Source organism: Tachyglossus aculeatus (assembly GCF_015852505.1).
Source record: "Tachyglossus aculeatus isolate mTacAcu1 chromosome 12 unlocalized genomic scaffold, mTacAcu1.pri SUPER_6_unloc_2, whole genome shotgun sequence".
Lineage (NCBI taxonomy): Eukaryota > Metazoa > Chordata > Mammalia > Monotremata > Tachyglossidae > Tachyglossus > Tachyglossus aculeatus.
The window spans coordinates 11041227-11064305 of NW_024044829.1; the positions used below are offsets into that span (position 1 = coordinate 11041227).

Here is a 23079-nt window from a genome sequence, read left to right on the forward strand (position 1 = left end):
AGGAGATACGAGCCTGGAGGGAGGGAACGAGAGCAGGGGCAGAGAAGTAGATTTGGGTGTCATCACCGTAAAGATGATAGTTGAAGCCTTGAGAGCGAATGAGAGAAGATCGGCTTTTGACTATGTCACCCTGTTTGCAAGTCCCCTCTCTGTAAATGTCTAATGGATTCATTTTTGTCTTTCCTTCTTTACCTATTTTTGTATATTAACGTCTCTCTCCAAGGGAGTGAGTGTAGAAAGAGAACAGAAGGGGACCAAGAACTGGCCCTTGAGGAACCCCTACTTTAAGGGGATGGGCGGGGGAGGAGGAGCCCGCAAAAGAGACTGAGAATGAATGACCGGAGAGATGAGAGGAGAACCAGGAGAGGACAGAGTCTGTGAAACCGAGGTTGGATAGCGTGTTGAGAAGAAAGGGGTGGTCCACAGCGTCAAAGGCAGCTGAGAGGTTGAGGAGGATTAGGATTGAGTAGGAGCCGTTGGATTTGGCAAGCACTAGGTCATTGGTGACCTTTGAGAGGACAGGTTCCGTGGAATGTAGGGGACGTAAGCCAGATTGGAGGGGGTCGAGGAGTGAGTTGGTGTTGCAGAATTCGAGGCAGCGCGTGTAGACGACTCGTTCAAGGAGTTTTGAAAGGAATGGCAGCACGGAGATAGGGCGATAACTAGAAGGTGAGGTGGGGTTAAGATAGGGATTTTTTAGGATGGGAGAGACGTGGACATTTTTGAAGGCAGAGGGGAAGGAACCAGTGGAGAGTAAGCCGTTGAAGATGGAAGTTAAGGAGGGGAGAAGGGACAGAGCAACAGATTTCAGACATGGTTTTGAAGACAAAGTCCAACTACCTCTAGCCATCTCACAGGAATGCTTAGGTTGGGTGTACTAATAACGATGCAATTCTTCAGAGGAAGAGAGTTATAATAATCTGATGATATATAGGCAAGATTGTACACATCAGAAATTCTGGGAAATTGGAGATAGAGTCAACTAGCCCTTATTCTTTTTGCTTCCTTAATGGGTTTCTGTGTCTCTCCAGAATACCATTCACTTTCAAAGCCTTACTGAGGTTACCCTTCCACCAAGAGGACTTCCCTAATTAAGACCTCTCTCTTTTGTGCCACCTATGCAGTTATATCTGTACATTTTGAATGCTTCATATTCACCCCATCCTCTACTTCACAGAACCTATGTCCATATTTGTAATTTCTTTATTTATATTAGTACCTGTCTCCCCCTCTTCACTGTAAGTTTTCTGTGGGTAGGGAAAAAGTCTACCAACTCTGTATTGGACTGTGCCAAGCACTTCTCTGCACCCAGTAAGCACTCAGTAAGTGCCATTAATTGATTGATTAATTGATTTCTAGTAGTAGTAATAGAAGAGAAGCAGCATGAACTATGGACAGTGCACACAGCGTAAAGTCCAGACACCTCGATTCTAATCCCCACACTGACCCGTGCCTGCTGTGTGATCTCAGACACAGAATTTAACATCTCTGAATCTCAGCGTCCTCATCTGTAAAGTGGGAATTCAATAGTTGATGACCTCTTATGGGCAGGAAATTTGTCCTTTTATTGTTATATAAACGCTTCCAAACACTTCATACAGTACTCCACATACTGTAAATGCTTAATCAATATGATGGTAGTGAATGAATAAATGGTGTGTGTGTGACTGGACTGTGACTGCCCACATCGAGTTTACAGTATGAAGGGAGACCTTTTCCTATCTTCGTCTTCAACCCTTCCCATTGCCTGAACGTGTTCCCTGCTTCCACTACCCAATACTTTGCGTGCACACGCATACATGTGTATGTATACACACATACATAATACAAATTATGTTGCCAACTTGTACTTCCAACTAGTACAACTAGTACAGTGCTCTGCGCACAGTAAGCGCTCAATAAGTACGATTGAATGAATGAATGAATGAATACATACATACACAAACACACAAAGCTTCTAGCGCAAGGATCGTGATTGCAGCAGCCGTAAAGTGGAAAATGAATTCGCTCAGTAATGTTTATTAAGCGCTTACTTTGTGCAAAGCATTGTGCTAAATGCTGGGGAGAGTACAGTATAATAATAGACAGACACAGTCCCTGCCCACAACTAGCTTTCAGTCCAGAGGAATAACGAATTGTAGTTGGGTTGATTTCAGTGAATGTCTGATCACGGGATTCAGGGCCATCCACCTGTTCTAATTCTCCTCATTCGCTTTCTTCAACCAAACCTCCAAAAAGAGCCTTCTTACTGTGACTCGCTGTAGACGCTTCCTCATCCCACCTCTGGCTCCCACCCTTCCTTCGGCCTGGAAATCCAACCTTTTTCAATTCCCCAGCCCGAAGATATCACACCCTCAAAAACCTTCTGGAATTCCATCTTCTGAAGGATAATTTAGCTAAATGACTTCTTCCCACTATCTGTCAGTGACTATCTCCAGACTTAATGCATCCACAGACTCTCAGGATATTGCTACTTAAGATAAGGCTCATCAATCGAGACTGTAAGCTCCTTGAGGGAACATTTCTACCAAATCTTTTATAATGTATTCCACCAAGCATTTAGTACAGTGCTGTGCACAAAGTAATCGCTCAATAAATGTCTCCGATTGGTTGACTGATTAATGTTCGCTTCCCCCCGAGACAGTGAGCTCCTTGCGGTCAGGGAACATGTCTACCAAATTTTTATAGGGTACTCTCCTCAGCACTTAGAATAGCGCTTTGCACACATTAAACCTCAAAAATAATGACTATCAAGCACTAATAACAATAATGATAATAATGCTACTATTTGTTAAGCGCTTACTATGTCCCAAGTACTGTTCTAAGCACTGGGGGAGATAGAAGGCAATCAGGTTGTCCCGCCTGGGACTCACAGTCTTAATCCCCATTTTACAGATGAGGTAACAGAGGCACAGAGAAGTGATGTGACTTGCCCTAAGCGACACAGCTGACAAGTGGAGGAGCAGGGATTAGAACCCACGACCTCTGACTCACTTGCCCGTGCGGTTTCCACTAAGCCAGGCTGTTTCTCATCCACATATCGATTGTTCCATTCTTTTCACCTCCCAGTTGTAAATGGCATTTTGCCTATCTAGCCTATTAGACTGGGAAGTCTTTGAGGGCAGGGACCATGCCTTTTACCTCTCTTCTTATGGTGTTTATTAAGCTCTCAGTATGTGACAGTCACTGTACCAAGCTCTGGGATGAATACAAGAACATTGGGTGTACCATAGTCCCTGTCCCACGCAGGGCTCACACTCTTAGTCCCCATCTTACAGATGAGGTACCTGAGGCACAGAGAAGCGAAGTGACCTGCCCCAAATCACCCAGAAGAGAAGCAGTCTGGCCCAGTGGAAAGAACATGGGCCTCGGCTCTAATTCCAGCTCTGCCAATTGCTTGCTGTGTGGCTTTGGGCAAGTCACTTATCTTCTCTGTGACTCAGGTCTCCTGTTCTCCGTCTGGCTCAGACTGTGAGCCCCATGAGGTACAGGGGTTGTGTCGAACATGATTAACGTGCCCAGTGCTTAGAACAATGTTTGACATATAGTAAGTACATAAGAAACACCATAAAATATAAAAAGAGGGGAAGTCGTTCTTAGAACCCAAGTCCACTGACTGCCAGCCCGTGCTCTGCTAGGCACACTAATTCTCTACTACATTTGCCCACGATTTGGTGGGGGAAGTCCTGTGAGAGGAATTGGTGATGAAGCATCTGGATGGTGCCATCACTGTCATACGCTCTTGTCCCTGCACGGAGGGTTTAGATGATATTTAAAGTCACTATAGCACGGGGCTGCAGCCATGCCATAATGTCTTAGCCCGTCAGCCATGGTAGCCGGGGTTTGGGCCGTGGATGGAAGGGACCAGGGGGTATCGCAGGGGCAAATGTTTTCTCTCTATTTGCGTATGCAGCCATGGTTCCAGCTCCACCCTGGACGTCGTGTATGAACGTCTACCCAGAGTGACCCTCACACTCACATAGATGTGCCTGATGGTCTCTCTCTGTCCCACCCCACCCCTGGTCACTCTCACAGGGCCATCGAGGGGCGGGGGAACCCTGACCCTATCTGGGCTGAGCGGGTCCCACTTCTCGCCTCGAACCCCTAGATAGAGCCTCAACGGAGGGACAGCGAGGGGCCATCAGCCCCTCTCTGATTTCCCGTGGGCACTGAGACATGTTTTCCAGACAGGGCCCTTGTCCCCTTAGATAAAACCAGCGCTGCTCCGATGGGGGTACCCAGGGGACCGGATCATGTTGGCTCGTCCTCACGTTCTTTGAGTCCCCACATTGATGAGGATACTGTGATTGCACTTATCTGCAGGGTTCCCATGGCAACAGCATCCTAACGGTTCCTGCTGTTAGCGATCATTTGGGTCAACGGGTGGGAGCTTCACCTTCTTCTTTTCCTTCAGTGGTACCTGATAAGCGCCTATTATGTGCCAGGCACTATACTAAGTGCTGGGAGTCGATACAAGCTCAACAGGTTGAACAGAGTCCCTGTCTCACATGTGGCTCACAGTCTCAGTCCCCATTTTACAGGTGAGGGAACTGAAGCCCAGAGAAGTGAAGATACTTGCCCAAGGTCACACAGCAGGAAGGTAGTAGAACCGAGATTAGAACCCATGTCATACTAACTCCCAGGTTCATGCTCTGTCGACTAGCCAACGCTACTTCTCATGGTTTCATCTTGTTGATGACCTCAAACAATCAATCTGTTATTTAATCAGTTGTATTTTCTGACGTCTTCTGATTGCAAATCTAGAAAGAACGAGAAATGACGCTAAATAGATGGATTTAAGACTCTCCCATGGGCTGGCCTGGGGGACCAACCCAGAGAAGCAGCATGAGAAGCAGCATAGCTTAGTGGCAAGAGCACGGGCTTGGGAGTCAGAGGATGTGGTTTAAAATCTCGGCTCTGCCACTTGTTTGCTGTGTGACCATGGGCAGGCCACCTAATTTCTCTGGGCATCAGTTACCGCATCTGGAAAATGGGGAATAAGAGTGTGAACCCCAGGTGGGACAACCTGAATATATTATATCTTCCCCAGCGCTTAGAATAGTGCTTGACACATAGCAAGCGCTTACCAAATGCAATTATTGTTATTGTTGTTATTATTATCAGTTTGGGAGGGGCTGTGAGGCTCTGAGAACAGGGTGATGGGAAGTAATCACTGATACTGGGTGGTTGTACACGACGGGAAAATCCCTGATTTCAGAAGGAATAGGTTGTAGCCTAGGGTTCGTCCTCTTATATTTCAGAGCTGAGCCACTGTACCAAACTGGGGTGAGGAGGTCACTGCATTCTCTCCCCTGAATGGCCCTGTCCCCTTTCAATATATCTCAGTGATGGAAAATGGAGAAATAATCGGTCAGCCCGCATTTCCTCCTTCCCCTTTCCAGTCCATCAGAGCACAGCTTTCCCCATCTTCAAAGCTCCTGTGTCATCCCACCACTTCCACGATGCCTCACACGATCCATTTCTCTTCTCCATATGTCATTTTCTCCCAGTTACCAATCAGCATCTAGGGCCACTTTTCCATTTTTGCATTCACACCCGCCATCCTAGTTTTGTACATAGGGGCATTTGTAAAATGTACTGTTTAAGCACTTACTCACCTATTTAGCATTCTTTCCATTCTCGTCCTTGTCCTCTCATGAATTAATTCTATCTCTATCTCCCCTCTTAGATTTTAAGCTCTTGGAAAGCAGGGATGGTATTTAATTTATTTTTATCTCTCTGTAGGTTTCACTACAGTACTTTACAGGCACGATGCATTCAACAAATAACAATGATTTTTAATTGATGGATGGATGGATTGATAGATGGATGCGTGGATGGACTGTTGGATGGATGGATAGATGGAAGGGTGGAGTGTCTGCTGTGTGACCTTAGGAAAGGCATTTCAGTTCTCTGTACCTCAGTTACCTCTTTAAAAGGAGGATTGAGACTGTGAGCACCATGTGGGATAGGGAATTTGTGAAACCTGATTAGTTTGCATATGCCCCAGCACTTTGTACAGTGCCTGGCACATAGTAAGTGCTTAATAAATGCGACTATTATTATTGTTATTATGGATAGATGGGTGGGTGGATGGATGGATGGATGGACAGAAAGATGAGTGAACAGACAGACAGATGGACTGATGGACGGTCGGACGGATGGGTAGATTGATGAACGAATGGATTCGAGACAAATATTTGATCAAATTAATTCATTCTTTCAATCGTATTTATTGAGCATTTACTGTGTGCCGAGCACTGTACTAAGCGCTTGGAAAGTACACTTCAGCAAGAAATAGAGATAACCCCTGCCCACAACGGGCTCACGGTCTAGAAGAGGGAGACAGGCATCAAAACAAGTAAACAGGCAGTCAAATGTGAGCTACAGTTTCCATGATTACATCCCTTCTCCCTTGTCACCCTCTGATTTTCTGATTTTCATAAACACCAAGAGTGATTTTAAAATTCCTAGAATTACTGCTATTATCATTATTGAATTTATTAAGAATTTACTTGCAGAAGACTGCCAAGTCCTGCAGTGGAAATAAACTAATCAGATCGGACACGTTTCCTGATCCACAGGAACTCAGACTGTAAGAGAAAGAGAGAGCAGATATTGAATCCCGAATTTACAGAGAGACCCAAAGAGGTTACATGGCTGAACCAAGGTGATTCAGCAGGCCGGTGGCAGAACCGGGAAGACCTTTCAAATCCCATGACTCCCAGTCACATGCTCATTCCACTATTACATGATTTCGCCCAAACAATAAATTTTCAGTCATTTATTCATTTATTCAGTCATATTTATTGAATGTTTGCTGTCTGCAGAGCACTGTACTAAGCGCTTGGAAAGTACCATTCAGAACAAAAAGAGACAATCCCTGCCCACACCGGGCTTACAATCACACACGTCTAACCAGCTTCTATCCCAGACAGTGACAAATCCACAGGCATTGGACTTTCTCTTTGGACGCCTCTTTATATGTATAACTCCACGGTCAGAACCCTGTTGAGGAATGGGGTAGTTAAACAAAAGGAAACAGAAACTTTGACCCTTAGAGGAGGGAGGAGGAATCTCTTCTTTAGGACTCTCCCCAGGGCGGCCTTCATGTCCCGGTCCCTCAGGCTGTAGATGATGGGGTTCGGGGGGGGGTGGAGGGGGCACCACGGTGTCGAACATGGACAGCAGCAGGTCGAGCGTCGAGGAGGAGTCTAGCACAGGCTTCAAGTAAGAGATGGAGGCCGTAGAGAGGAAAGTAGTGGAGACTGCTAAGTTGGGCAGGCAGGTGGAGAATGCTTTGGCCGGCTCTCGGAAGCCGGAATCCTCAGCACGGCCTGAAAGATGCGCACGTAGGAGATCATGATGAAGACGAAGCAGAAGACACCTAAGGCTACCCCACCGGTGACAGTCACATTGATGGCGACGTGGTTCTTGGAGCAGGAGATCTTCAGCAAAGTGGGGACGTCACAGAAGAACTGCTGGACGATGTTGGACCCACAGAATCCCAGAGAAAAAGTCAAAGCTGAACGCAGGATGCCTACCAGTACCCCGGTGATCCAGGAGGCAGCCACTATCTTTCCACAGGCCGTGCTGTTCATGATGAGGTCATAGCGAAGGGGGTGGCAGATGGCGGCGTAGCGATTGTAGCACATCGCCGTGAGGATGAACAGCTCTGAAACAGCAAACAGGTCCACCAAAAAGACTTGGGTCACACAGCCTAGGAGGGAGATGGATCTATGATTTGTCAGTGAGATGACAACAGACTTGGATATGGTGACGAAGATGTAGCAGAAGTCGATGACGGACAGGTTCCTGAGGAAGAAGTACATGGGGGTGTGGAGGGACTGGTCGAGGTCTGTGACGGCGACGATGAGGATATTACCCATCAGGGCCGCCAGGTAGACCAAGAGGAACAGCGCGGCGTGGACCAGCTGCTGCTCCCGGATTTCAGAGAAACCCAGCTGGAGGGATTCCCTTACCGTGGAGATGTTGGACATTTCTGGGAGGCAGCACTGATTTCTGTATGTGATAAGCGAAGAGCCAAAGGTAGAGTAATTTGATGGGATGAGTGAAGGAATTGACAGGACACTTGCTAGTGATTATGGGGAGGAGACAGTTATTGAATATAAAATGATATTTGAGTTCTCCGTGGAGACATTGAACATTTCTGGGAAATAGTTTCGACTCCCTATAAAGGAAGATGGATGGAACACTTCCATTAAGAAACGATGATGTTGGGGGTGAAGGAGTAAGAATAAGTCAATCAATTCTATTTATTGAGTACCTAAGGAGGACACAGTAATAGTACATGTGATCACTGCCCCCAAGGAGTTCACATTCTATTAGAAGCACCAAGCTATGAACTGTGTAGAAGCAGGGTGCTACTGGGAAGAACTCAGGCCTAGGAGTCAGAGGACCTGGCTTCTAATACCAACTATACCACCTGTCGGCTGCATAGCCGTGGGAAAGTGATTTCATTTCTCTACGCCTCAGTTTTCTCAATAATAAAACGAGGATTTGATACCTGTTTTCCCTCCTACTTAGTCTCTGAATCCTTCGTGGGACACAGACTGCGTTCTAACAAATTGTCCTTAATCTCCCCCAGCACTTAATACTTTGTTTGGAACGTTGTAAGCACTTAATAAATATCAAGATTATTATTTTTGGTTGAGGAGACTGAAACTAAAATGAATAGGGGATAGAAGAGGTCAGAGAACATAAAGATATGAATATGACTGTTGTGAATTTTTTTCGGTGGTTTTAGAGTCGAACAAAAAGTGCCTTCATAGATAAAATTATCCATTTAGTGGAGAGAGAATGAACCTGGTAGCCAAAAAACCGGCATTCTAATCCTGTCTCCGCCCTTTGTCTGCTGTAGGATTTAGGGCCAGTAAACTACCTTCTCTGTGCCTCAGTTACCTCATCTGTAAATTGGGGATTATGACTAAAAACACCATTTGGGGCATAGACTGTGTCCGACCTCAATGAAAAGAACACGGGCTTTGGAGTCAGAGGTCATGGGTTCAAATCCCTGCTCTGCCGCCTGTCAGCTGTGTGACTTTGGGCAAGTCACTTCACTTCTCTGGGCCTCAGTTACCTCATCTGTAAAATGGGGATTAAGACTGTGAACCCCCTTGGGACAATCTGATCACATTGTAACCTCCCCAGCGCTTAGAACAATATTTTGCACACAGTAAGCGCTTAATAAATGCCATTATGTTTAGAGAAGCAGCGCGGCTCAGTGGAAAGAGCAAGGGCTTTGGAGTCAAATGTCATGGGTTCGAATCCCGCCTCTGCCACATGTCTGTTGTGTGACCTTGGGCAAGTCACTTAACTACTCTGAGCCTCAGTTACCTCATCTGTAAAATGGAGATTAAGACTGTGAGCCCTCGTGGGACAACCTGATCACCTTGTATATCCCCCAGTGCTTAGAACAGTGCTTTGCACATAGTACGCGCTTAACAAATGCCATTATTATTATTATTATTATTATTATTATTATTATTATTATTATTATTATTATTATCATTAACTTGTATCCACCCAAGTGCTTATTACAGTACCTGGCATATAATAAGAACATAACGGTACCATAAGACAAACAACAATAACTAAAGCCCGCATATACATCAAAATAATTCCGTTTGCTCAATATCGGCATTCACACGTGAGCACACATGAACACAAGCATACCTCATCATTCATCGAGTTCTTTCCTAAACCATCGCTCAGCCTACATCTTCTCCTCTCCTCAACCTTCACTCAGGACAAGTTGTTTCTTTTCACAATCAACAAAAACTGACAATCGGCTTAAAGTCTCTCCAGCCTATGATTGCACTTCCCCTCCTTTCTGTCGCTCAACTCCCCTTCTCAGCTCTCAAAGCACCTTTCTAGTTTTTACTCATGATCGACTCTCCCGTTTCCATCCTAGCCAGAAACTCCATCAATTATCCACTTAAAATCAGAGAGAACACAGCTCTTCGCGAATCCTGAGCCCCGCTAAAAAGCCGTCCTCCAACCAGCTTCCCCAGTATATTTCCCAGCCCTCTAAATCCACTTCACCTAACTCAAGTGCGATTCAGCTCATTTAGATCCTCATTTAGTGTAAAAAACATGGGGCCAGGAGTTCTCTTGTAGACTGTGAGCTCCTTGTAGGTAGCATACAAATCTACCAACTCTGTTTTATTGTACTTTCCCAATCTTAACTTAGTGGGAGTCAGAGGAGTTGGGTTCTAATCCTGTTTCTAATTTTAATTGCTGCTGTGGGAAATTGGTCAAGTAGCTTCACTTCTCTGGGCCTCTGTTTTCTTATAAGTAAAAAGGCATGCAATAATTGTATGTTCATCTTTCCATTCTTCCTTTCCTTCTACAAGGGACAGGTAATGTGTCTGTTATGGAGTTCTAAAGTGGATAGAACACAGGTTTGGGATAATAATAATAATAATAATAATAATAATAATAATAATAATAATAATAATAATAATAACAATAGTGTTATTTGTTATTTGGTATTTAATTATTAGGTAGTTGGTATTGAGAAGCAGCATGGCATAGTGGATAGAGCATGGGCCTGAGAGTTAGAAGGACCTGGGTTCGAATCCTCGATACACCACTTGCTTGTTGTGTGGCCTTGGGCAAGTCACTTTATTTCTCTGGGCCTCAATTCATTTGTAAAATGGGGGTTGAGACTGTGAGCCCCACGTGGCCAGGGACCGGGTCCAACTCGATTTGCTTGTAAACACTCCAGCTCGTAGTACAGTGCCTGCCACATAGTAAGTGATTAACGAATACCATCATCATCATCGTTATTATTATTGTTGTTAAGCCATTACTGTGTACCAAGTACTGTACTAAGTGCAGGGGTAGACACAAGGTAACCAAGGTATGGGGCTCACAATATAAATAGGGATAAGAACAGGTAATGTCTACCCATATTGCAGACGAAAGACTAAGGCACAAATAAGTTAAGTGACTTGTCCAAGGTCAGCCAGCAGACGAAGGGTTAAAACCCAGGTTCTCTGACTCTGAAGCTCGCACTCTTTGATCTGAACCTTGCTGCTTCTCGAAAGTAATCCCTCTGGAGTGATCAAACCCACTCGGGAGCAGTTCATCATTCCATTGTTGTGTCAGAGGTAGGAAAATAGAGTCCTCTACTGAGACATAAACTTTGAGAAGTGACTAATGAGGCACTAGGGGAACGATTAGTACTCTTGTAACATACGTCTTTGTGGGGCTGGGGTGGGGACGAGTTTCCTCGGAGCTGGGAGACCAAAGCTATACTTGAGTTAGCCCCACAGCTAACCAGAGAAAAAGAGCTTCCACCAATCCTAACTCGTATTTTCTGTTGTACACTCAGACTGAAGAGCTTCAGGCCCTGGGTGATTCGTTTGCCTGGATAAAGCTCTCCTGAGAGAATACAGCACAGATCTACTGAGAAACCACAGTTCAGAATCCTGTGTTTAACCATCTGTATAACCCTGTTCCTTGTAGGAAAAAGATTGTGATTTTTACAGCTTTCACCCTACGGTAGTTAGTAAACATGATCCCTATCCTTAAGGAGCTCACAGTCTAGCAATTATTAGTATTTATTGAGCACTCCTAAAGAGTTGGGAGAGTATTCAAGAATGAGTACTCAAACAATCAGTAGTATTTATTGAATATTTACTATGTTTAAGTACTAAGTACTTGGAAGAGAATAGTAGAGTTAGTAATAATAACAGTGATAATTGTGGTATTTGTTAAGCGCTTACTATGTGCTAGACACTGTACTAAACGCTGGGGTGGATACAAGCAAATTGGGTCGGTCACAGTCTCCGTTCTGCATGGGGCTCAAAGCCTTAATCCCTATTTTACAGATGAGGGGACTGAGGCACAGAAAAGTGAAGTAATTTGTCCAAGGCCATACAGCAGACAAGTGGCAGAGTCGTGATTAGAACCCATGACCTTCTGACTCCCAGGCCCGTGATCTCTAAAGTACACCATGCTGGAGAAAAGGATCCATGTCGTCAAAGAGCTTACAATGTAACGGGGAAGACAGACAGTAAAATAAAGTTCAGGTAGCGCAAAGCCACTTAATAAAACGGTATTGGCATAAGTGGTGTTGATGAGTATGAAAACGTTTCCTGCCCTCAACGACCTCACTTTCTTGGAAGCAGCATGGTGTATTGAATTGGGTACGGGCATAGGAGTCAGAAGGCCATACGTTTTAATCTAAGATCCACGATTTGTTTGCTGTGTGACCTTGGGCAAGGCACTTCACTTCTCTGGGCCTCAGTTCCCTCATCTGGAAAATGGGGATTGAGGCTGTGAGCCCAACGTGGGACAGGGACTATGTCCAATCCAATTTGCTTTCATCCACCCTAGCGCTTAGTTAAGTACCAGGCATATTGTAGTCGCTCAATATTTAATATTATTAAATAATAATAATAATCTAGCAGAGGCTACAGTTCGTGTAACAGATCACAGACAATTGAGCAGCTACTGTGTGCCACAGTAGTGATTGCAATGCACTGAGCCTTCACAGTTTCACACCCCATCCCCCCTCCTCGGCCCCTCGGCCCTATTTTCCTGTAGCCCCAATTGTCAGAGAGCTGGCAGGGAGAGTATTTGCCACTTGTAGTCATGGAACAGAACAGCTCTAGTCAACCATATTTATTGATCACTTACTCTGTGCAGAGCATGTCCTAAGCGCTTGGGAGAGTACAATATAACAATACAACAGGCACATTCCCTGACCACAACAAGCTTACACTCTAGAAGAGGAGAGGTGAAAGACATTAATATAAATAAATAAATTACAGATATCTTGTTCAATGAACTACAGATGTCCAAGATCTAGTCGTCTGCAGACACCCGTGAGCTTTCCCGATGTGGTCAGGCATCGTTGAGTATGTCACACGGTAGCCTTCCTTGACTAAATCCTCATTCCTCTTCTCCCACTGCCTTCTGCATCGCCTTGACTTGCTTCCTTTATTCATTACCCCCGTCGCAGCCCCTTAGCACATATGTACATATCTGCAATTTTATTTATTTATATTAATGCCTTTATCCCCCTCTAGACTGTAAGCTCGCTGTGGGCAGGTAATATACCTGTTTATTGGTATAGTGTACTCTCCCAAGCGCTTAGTGCAGTGCTCTGTATTCAATAAATACGATTGAAATACGAATGAATGAATGAAGTGGGACTAAGGGCCAGAGGGATATTTTCCACTTTCTTGAGAACAGGAGGAGAAGAAAAAAGAGCAACAGCAGCAGCTGCTACAGGAGCACCCCATTAGGGCTAGAGGTACAGTGGTCACCTTTGCCCGGCGGGTAGCCCAGAGACCAGGGACCACTGGGTGATGAGTGAAGCTTGCCCCATCTCCAGGAAAGAGCACTTCAAGATCCCCATCACTCCTCCTTTGAGGTTTTTCCTGGCACTGTCTCTTTCCCATCCAAATTAAAATTCTTTGCTCAGGGGGGATTGAGAGCCGAGCTCATTAGTGCCTTGCTAAAGGCATCTCCAGGGAACGTCTCCTTTGTTATCTAAAGAGCCCTCCCCATCTACACTGAGAAGAACTCATTAAAGGGGCTGAATTGTGTCCCTGTAAAATAAAAGTTGGGGGAGAGAGGAATAATGTCAAATCTCCTTTCTGTGACTGTTAGGAAACAGCTTGCTTTCTCCAGTCTCAGCTATCCTGTCTTTCCTTCCCTCTAGAACAGAGTTTTCCCCATCCCCGCTGGTAGGCTGGCAGGAAGAGTGTCGCCCAGGACCCGGACTCCTCTCCCCTCCGCAAACCGATGGAAATAGCAGCAGCAGAAGTAGGAGGAAAAGGGAGATTCTTCTGTCCTGCCTGGCAGGGCACCACGATAATGGGGAGAGATTTGGGCTACCTAAATGGTACGAACTTCTTCCTGACAACAGGGAGAAGGTCGATTAAGATTTTCGAAAGAACAAACCGTATATTCAGTGTGAAACTCTGACCAAAACCATCAAGAGTGTCAGAAAAGTAAGTGCACTTTCCTTCTTAAGTACCTCGGTCCTCCCTAAATCTGATCTCTTCTGATTTTTCCTGTCCCATATCTGACCTTTCTGATTTGGGCAGGGAAAGCGATAGGACAGTTGGAAAGGAAACGACTGGATTGGTATTTTTGCTGGCTGGATCGATCTCTAAGGGTTTGGGACTGGCCCGTGCCTCAGGTGATCTGTTGCCCCTGGCAACTCTCTCCTTCTCACCAGGCAGATCCTGGCCTGGAGCCCTGCAAGGGGTCCATTTAATGGTTCTCAGCTCTTGGATACCTGGGATTCTAACTCCAGCTCTGCCTGCAGATGACTGACAAGACAAATGACCTCCCCGGAACCTGGGTTCAAAAATCCGGGTGAATTCCTCGATAGCTAATTTTAATTGCTGATCTCTCCCATTAGACTGTTAATTCCCGACAGGCGTGGTCTGTAGTCTATTGCTGTGCTCCATATGCAGTAGGCACTCAATAAATACCACTGAATTGATTGATTTTACTTCCCTAAGTGCCTATGAGAGTGTTGTGTACAGAAGAAGTGTCCAATAAGCGTTGATGAGGATTGGTTTCATGAAGACAGCCAGGGTGATGATAATGATTCGGTCCAATGAGAGAAGTAGAAGCATTCCAACTTGTTTCTTTGAGTTTCTCATTTCAGCCTCTTTACTCATTTAATTGTATTTATTGAGCGCTTACGTTTTGCAGAGTGCTGTACTAAGCGCTTATAAGAGTATAATATATCAATAAACAGAAAGATTCCCTGACCATCTTCACTTCTGCTTCCTCTCTCAAGATCAGGTATGACCCCGAAGGAAATCCAGAGTCAGCAATGAGAAATCAGACCTCACTGACCGAGTTCATCCTCCTAGGGCTGACAGGAAATCCAGACTAGAAGATTGTCATCTTCTTATTCCTGCTACTCAGTTACCTGTTGAGCATCACTGGGAACCTGACCATCCTCACTCTCACCCTACTGGACTCCCACCTCCTCACCCAAATGTGCTTCTTCCTCCAAAATTTCTCCTTCCTAGAAATTTCGTTTATGTCGGTCACCATTCCCAAACTGCTGGTGCGTATTTTGACCGGGAACATGACTATTTCCTATAACGCTTGTGTCATTCAGTTCTTCTTCTTCATCTTCCTGGGGGGCGATGGAGTTCTTCCTCTTGGCCGCCATGTCCTACAACCGCCCTGTCACCATCTGCCGGCCACTACAATACTTGACCATCGTTACCAGGAGAGTCTGCACCCTGCTGGTCCTCTACTCCTGGCTGGTCGGCTTCCTGATCATCTTTCCAGGCCTCATCCAGGGTCTCCAGGTGAACGTCTGTGACTCGAACCTCATCAACCATTTCACCTGTGACACTATGCCCATGCTGGAAATCTCGTGCACTGAGATGTAATTATTAGAGAAGATGAATTTTATGTTAGCAGTTGGAACACTCCTGATCACTCTGGCACTAGTCGCCGTGTCCTACACGGCAATCATCCACACCTTCCTGAGACTGCCTTCCATCAAGCAAAGAAAAAAGGGCCATTTCCACCTGTTCCTCCCACATAATCGTCATCTCCCTCTCTTATGGCAGCTGCATATTCATGTACATCAAGCCATCGCCCAAGGAAGGTTTAGACTTCAACAAGAGGGTGGCGGTGCTAACCGCCTCCTTCCCCCCACCCCCCATGCTGAGTCCCTTTATCTACACTCTACAAAACCAGCAGGTGAAGCAGGCCATCAAGGAAGTAGCAAAGAAGGTGATTTTCTTTAAGGAAAAATAAGAAGCTTTGGATCCTTGTTTGTGATTCTGTAACAGAAAATGAAATTGAATGGCCAAAGCTTTCCTGAGTGAGGATGGATTGCAGCTCCACCTCAGGTCTTCCTTCCTCATCCTCTTTTTCTTTTTCCACTCCCAAGTCTGAGCCGCTCACCACTTTGTCCACTAAACCTGCCCCATCCCTTTCCGCAACAACATTAGAGCTAGTTGTGATCGTATGAGTAGTAGAATAATGATTGCAGCATTTATTAAGTGCTTACTATGTGTCAGGTACTGTATTAAGCGCTGGGGTGGATGCAATCAAATCGGTTGGACAGAGTCTCTGTCCCTCATAGGGCTCAGGATAGTAGTAGCAGTAGTAGTAGTAGTAGTAGTAGTAGTAGTAGTAATAGTAGTAGTAGTAGTAGTAGTAGTTTCCCATCACTGTAGACAGCACCACCATCCTTCTAGTCTCTCAAGCCCATTTCCTAGACGTTATCCCCCTTTTTTCTCCTCCTCACCATCCCCCCTGCCCTACCTCCTTCCCCTCCTCACAGCACCTATATGTATGTTGGTACAGATTTATGACTCTATTTATTTTACTTGTACATATTTACTATTCTATTTATTTTGTTAATGATGTGCATCTAGCTTTATTTGTATTTATTCTGGTGACTTGACACCTGCCCACATGTTTTGTTTTGTTGTCTGTCTCCCCCTTGTAGACTGTGAGCCCGTTCTTGGATAGGGACCGTCTCTATATGTTGCCACCTTGTACTTCCCAAGCCCTTAGTATAGTGCTCTGCACACAGTAAGTGCTCAATAAATACCATTGAATGAATGAATCATTGACTCCTCTCTCATTCAACGCACAAATTTAATCCGTCGAGAAGTCCTGAGGTCCCACCTTCACAACATCACTAAAATCCACCCTTTCCTCTCCATCCATACTGGTACCACGTTAATACAATCACTCATCCTATACCGGCTGAATTACTACATCAGTCTCTCCATGCAGACCTCTAGCCTCCTATCTCTCCCTACTCTAGTCCATAATTCACTCTGCTGCCCGGATAATTTTTCTACCAAAACGTTCTGGACACGTCAACCCTCTCCTCAAAAAACTCAAGAGGTTGCTCATCCACCTCCGTATCAAACAAAAATTCCTCTCCATTGGCTTTAAAGCACTCCATCAACTTGCCCCCTCCTACCTCATCTCGCTTCTCTCCTTCTACAATCCAGCCCGCACACTTCACTCTTCCAGTGGTAACCTACTAACTATGCCGTGATCTCGCCTGTCTCGCCGCCAAGCCCTAGCCCACATCCTGCCTTTGGCTTTGAACGCCCTCCCTCCACAAATCCGGCAGACAATTACTCTCCCCCCACGTCTTCAAAATCTTACTGAAGGCACATCTTTCCAAGAGACCTTCCCAGACTACGTCCCACTTTTCCTAATCTTCAATTCCCTTCTCCGTAGCCATGACTCGTTCCCTTGGCTCTTCCCCCCACCCCCTCCGTCCCCCAGCACCTATGTATATATCTGTAATTTTATTTATTTGTATTGATGTCTGTTATTTGTATTGATGTCTGTCGTCCCAACCTCAGACTGTGAGCTCACTGTGGACAGGGATTGTCACTCTTTATTGTTGTATTTTACTTTCCTAAGTGCTTGGTACAGTGCTCTGTGCACAGTAAGCGTTCCATAAAAACGATTGAACGAATGAATGAATGAGTGAATGAATGAATAGTAGGAGTAATAGCGATTCTCTGTCTCATCTTCAGTCCATACTTCACTCTGCTGCCCGGATCATTTTTCTTAAAAAAAAAAAAAGCCTCAGGCCATATCTCCCCTCTCTTCAAGAACCTCCAACTGTTGGCCATCTATCTGTGAATCAAATAGAAAAACCCAAAGATAGGCTCCAAGACACTTAATCAGCTCTCCCCCTTCTAATTTATCTCACTCATCTCCTACTGCAACCCAACCCACACACTTAGCTTCTTTAACACCAGCCTACTCATTGAACCTCAATCCCTTCTTTCTCACCACAGACCTCTTGCTCAAATCCTCCCTCTGGCTTGGAATTCCCACCCCCTTTATATCTGACAGGCCACCACTACCCCCACTACATTCATCCATGCATGCATTAAATCGTATTTAATGAGAGCTTACTGTGTGCAGAGCACTGTATTAAGTCTTGGAAGAGTACAATATAAAACTAGACACATCCCCTGCCCACAAAGAGTTTGCAACCTAGAAGGGGAGGCAGACGTCGATATAAATAAGTGAATTACTGATGTGTACATGAATGCCGCGGTTCTGGGATGGGGATGAATAAGGGGAGCACGTCAGGGCGAATTGGAAAGGCCTGGAAGAAGACAAAAGGAGGGCTTAACCAGAGAAGGCCTCTTGGAGAAGTTGTGCCTTCAAAGCCCTACTAAATCATATCTCCTCCAAAGCCCCTGCCCTAAATAAGCTCTCTCTTCAGTGTCATCTATGGACTTGTATCCGAACACCATAAGCACTTTGATATTCATCCCTATTTAAGTGCCACAGAACTCATGTGCATAACCATCTGTAATTTACCTTAGCGTCTGTCTCCCTCTTTAGACTGTAAGCTCCTGGTAGGCAAGGATCATGACTACTTACTCTACTGTGCTGTACTCTCCCAGGTGCATTGTACAGTGCTTTGCACACAAGAAGTGTTCAATAAATGTCATTGACTGAGTGATTGACTAATTGATAATTGTAGCAGCAAAAAAAGCAATAATAGCAAAGCAGCAGTAGTGGTAGCAGATGTAGTTACACTAATAGAAATAGTCATAGTAGATATAGTAGTAATAGTAGCAGTAGACGTAATAGCAGAAATAGTAGAATGAATGAATGATTATTAACGAATTATCATTATATTATTTGTTAAGTGCTTACTGTGTGCCAGGCATAGTTCTAAGCTCTGGGGTAGATACAAGATAGTCGGGTTGGACACATTCCCTGTCCCACATGGGGTTCACAGTCTTTATCCCCATTTTGCAGATGAGGAAACCGAGGCACAGAGAAGTGAAGTGACTTGCCCAAGGTCACACATCAGGCAGGTGTGTGAGCGGGGAATCTCACTGAACACTCAGTAGCTTGTTCTGATCACTCCATTTATAAATATATTTTATTTCTATCTCGCCCATTATCGTGGAAGCTCCTCGTGGGCTGAGAATGTGCCACATGTTTCCTACCAACCCATTTCTAGTCACATCAAATGAGAAATCCTCTCTGTTGGTTTTTGGACTGTCATCCTGCAATCTTCCCGATACCAATCTAATCTCTTCTCCCAAGCCTCCTGCCCAGACTTTGGCATTTCCACCTCCCAAGAAAACCTTCCAAATGTACTTCGCTGGTGATCCTGCAATATTCAATATCCTACTTCCTTTCCACTCCAGGAAACACCCAGCCCTCTTCCCCTAGCCAGAACACATTGGAACCTTGTTTCAAAGACAAATGTTACTTCCTTCAGGAAGGCTTCCTAGATTGATAGCTCTCTTTCCTGGTTGGAATGTCCCATTACCCACTTTCACTACCTTGTGCATTTCTTTTTTAGTCATGTACTTGTATGTTTTGTGAGTGTGACTGTGACTCGTATTTGAATGACTTGCCCGAGGTGATCAAAAGACCAGTGATGTAGCTGGGACAAAAACCTAGATTAATGGACTGTCTTTTCCACCTATGGCAGACAAGATAACTCCTTCTCGTCCAAACCATTTTTCAATCCCTACCTTCACCATGATGGATCCCCGGAAAAGGTAAAATGGGATTAAGTAACCTCTAGGGCCTGCGGAATGTAATCTATCTCGTTTTTTGTGGCATTTGATAAGGACTTATTATATGTGAAATAGTCGGTCAGTCAGTTAATCATATTCATAATCATAATCATAATCCCGGCTCCACCCCAAGTCTGCCGTGTGACCTTGGGCAAATCACTTAACTTCTCTGAGCCTCAGTTACCTCATCTGTAAAAATGGGGATTAAGACTGTGAGCCCCACGTGGGACAACTTGATCACCTTGTATCCACCCCAGCGCTTAGAACAGTGCTTTGCACATAGTAAGCGCTTAACAAATGCCATTATTATTATTATTATTATTATATTCATAGAGCACTTGCTGTGTGCACAGCACTGTACTAAGCGCTTGGGGAATACAATACAACAATAAACACATTCCCTGACCGCTATGAGCTTACAGTCTTAAGGGGAAGAGAGTCATTAATAAATAAAAAAAGCACTGTTCTAAGCCCCAGAGCAGATGCAACTTTATCAGGTCCCTGTACCACATAGGGCTCACAGTCTAAATTGGAGTGAAGAAGTTAATCCTGATCAGTGCCAAGTGATCATCTCAGATGATGTTAGCAGAACAGTGCTGCCTTCACCGTTTCTGTAACAGGAAAGAGTAACTGCTCTGCGAAGAGAATGGTGATATCACTGCTCTTCACAGAAGAAGTGAACTTAACTTTGAAAAAAACAAATGTCATTACTGTATCTGTATTTAATATCTCCTTCTTGCCTTCAAATCTGAGGGCTGTTGGAAGTAATCATAGCTGATCCTATGCAATGAACAATCCTGGGCAGTGACGAATCTCTCTTTCTCCAGTCACCCAGAGGCCATGGAAAAAACAGTAGGGAGTGAGGAAGGGAAAGAAAAGAATGTATGTCTATGTATGTATGTATGTCTTACGTCATTACTCTCTTACTACAACCCAGCCCATACACTTTGTTCCTCTAAGGCCAACGTACTCACTGTACGTCAATCTGGCCTATCTAGCCACTGACCTTTCGTTCACGTCCTGCCTTTGGTCCGGAACGCCCTCCGTTTTCATAATAGTCAGAAAAAATACTCTTCCAACCTTCAAAGCCTTATTGAAGACACATCTCCTCCAAGGGGACTTCCCCGACTAAACCCTCATTTCCTCTCTCCCCCCTTCCTTCCGAGTTACCCTGACTTGCTCTTTATATTCACCACACCCCGCCAAGCGCAACAGCACAGCACATATGTATATATCTGGAATTTATTTATATTAATGTCCATCTACCTCTGTAGCCTGTACGATTGTTGTGGGCAAGGAATGTGTCTGTTATATTGTTGTGTTGTACTCTCCCAACCCTTTAGTACGGCGTTCTGCTCACAGTAAGTGCTCAATAAAAATGATTGTTCGGTAGAGGCGGACATCTGCGTCTCCTGACTCTCAAGCCATATATCTCAGCACCTTAGACAATTCTCAAGTCCCCTGCTTCTAGATCCAGCACTGGATTGTGTGGAATCAGAGGGACAAAAATATTGCAGTGATATTCTAGATAGCGATATTAGGATATTCTCGTGATAATCTATATAGTAGCGCAGAAAGGGAGTGCTAGGTGTATCCGAAAATTCTGACCCAAATCAGAGCGTCACTCTAGAACTTTTTACCATTTCTTACTGTTGGAGAAAATGGAAGGAGAGGGAAAGGAGGAAAAAAATGCATATTTTCCTGGAAAATTTGCTGGGGCTAATTTGGGTTCTCGGAAGCACGCCCCTCCCCACCCCCTACCCCAGGATAAACCCAGTGTCTCTTCCCTTCCCAGAGGAAGAACCTAGCCAAGGGTCTCCAGGCTGAATCCCAGGAGCCCTCGCCTCGCCGCTATGCTCTGAGCACCTGTTTCTGCTCTCCGTTCTGTTCCCAAGGACCCCATTCTCTGTCGTCTGCCATCGTGGTTAATGGCATAGACTCAGTAGTGCTCCCCGCGGCTTGCCGCAGCTCAGCTGTGGTTCCTGGCCCCCGTTTCCCCAGAGCACATCGCGAACAGAGAGGATAACGCCAGCCTGACTCGCGCCTTCAGAGTCTCTCGCCTCCCTGATTAGTGAGTAGGACTCCTTCATCCGGACAAACCATGATCCACACCGATGATTCCGACAGCGTTGATATGGCCCCATAGGCAAAAGCCGGCAGGGTCCTGGATGAGTTCTGGGGAAAACCGGCGGGTAGTTACCCTGGGATTCCCCGCGACCCTCCACAGCCATCACGCTGAGAGATTTTAAGTGGGTGAGGTAGAGGCTGCTTCCGTATGTTCAAGGTGTGGAACTAGACTGAAACATAAAATTCTCTTCTGTCTCTGTATGCCGATTCAAAGTCCCGAGAAAGCCATCGGAGAGAGTGGGAAAATTGTATGGCCTTTGCTTGACAGGAGAAAGATTTTCCCTTTCCTCCATCTGCCGTTCTGCAGATATTAGATCTAAATGTTCTATCGGTGCACTCATCAGCCAAACAGTAAATTAATTAATCAATCGCACTAATTTAGAACCCACTCTTAAATAGTCAATCAATCAAGCCACAGAATTGACTAAGCACCTACTTGATTGGTGCAAAGCACGATTTCGAGCTCTTGGGAGAGTAAAGCAGAGTTAGGAGAGTCCGGACCTGGGAATCAGAAGGACCTGGGTCCAATCATGGCCCGACCACTTCTTTGTTGTGTGACCTTGGGCAAGTCATGCATTCAGGTATATCATCTCTAGAATGGGGATTAATACTATGAGCTGCACTGGGACATGGACTGTGTCCAACCAGATTACCTTGTATCTACCCAGCGCTTATCACAGTGCCTGACACATGATAATAATAATAATAATAATAATAATAATAATAATAATAATAATAATAATAATAATAATGGTATTTTTAAGCTCTTACTATGTGCAAAGCACTGTTCTAAGCACTGGGATGATACAAGGTGATCAGGTTGTCTCACGTTGAGCTCACAGTCTTAATCCCCATTTTACAGATAGTAATAATAATAATGTCATTTATTAAGTGCTTTCTATGAGCAAAGCACTGTTCTAAGCGCTGGGGAGGTTACAAGATGATCAGATTGTCCCACGGAGGGCTCACAGTCTTAATCCCCATTTTACAGATGAGGTACCCGAGGCACAGAGAAGTTAAGTGACTTGCCCAAAGTCACACAAATGACAATTGGTGGAGCCGGGATTTGAACCCGTGGCCTCTGACTCCAAAGGCCCGAGCTCTTTCCACTGAGCCATGCTGCTTCTCTATAGTAAGGGTGTAGGAAAGACCATAAAAAGTCCCTGTCCTCATGGAATTAACAGTCTAGCGGGGGAGATGTAGGGGAGAGGGATTAATTCAGAGAAAAGTGTTGGTAAAGAAGAGATTGAATTTAAAGACAATAAGATAAGAGAAGAGGCTGATGGGGTCGATAGTTCAAAGACACTGCTGCCTACTCTTCTTTGGACACTTAACTCATTCAATAGTATTTATTGAGCGCTTACTGTCTGCAGAGAACTGTACTAAACGCTTA

The 23079-nt window shown here is 45.0% G+C and overlaps 1 pseudogene; it reads left to right on the forward strand.

Moving 5' to 3' along the window:
• Window positions 1-14830: 14830 nt before the first annotated feature.
• Window positions 14831-15777, forward strand: LOC119921253 (annotated as a pseudogene).
• Window positions 15778-23079: the final 7302 nt, after the last annotated feature.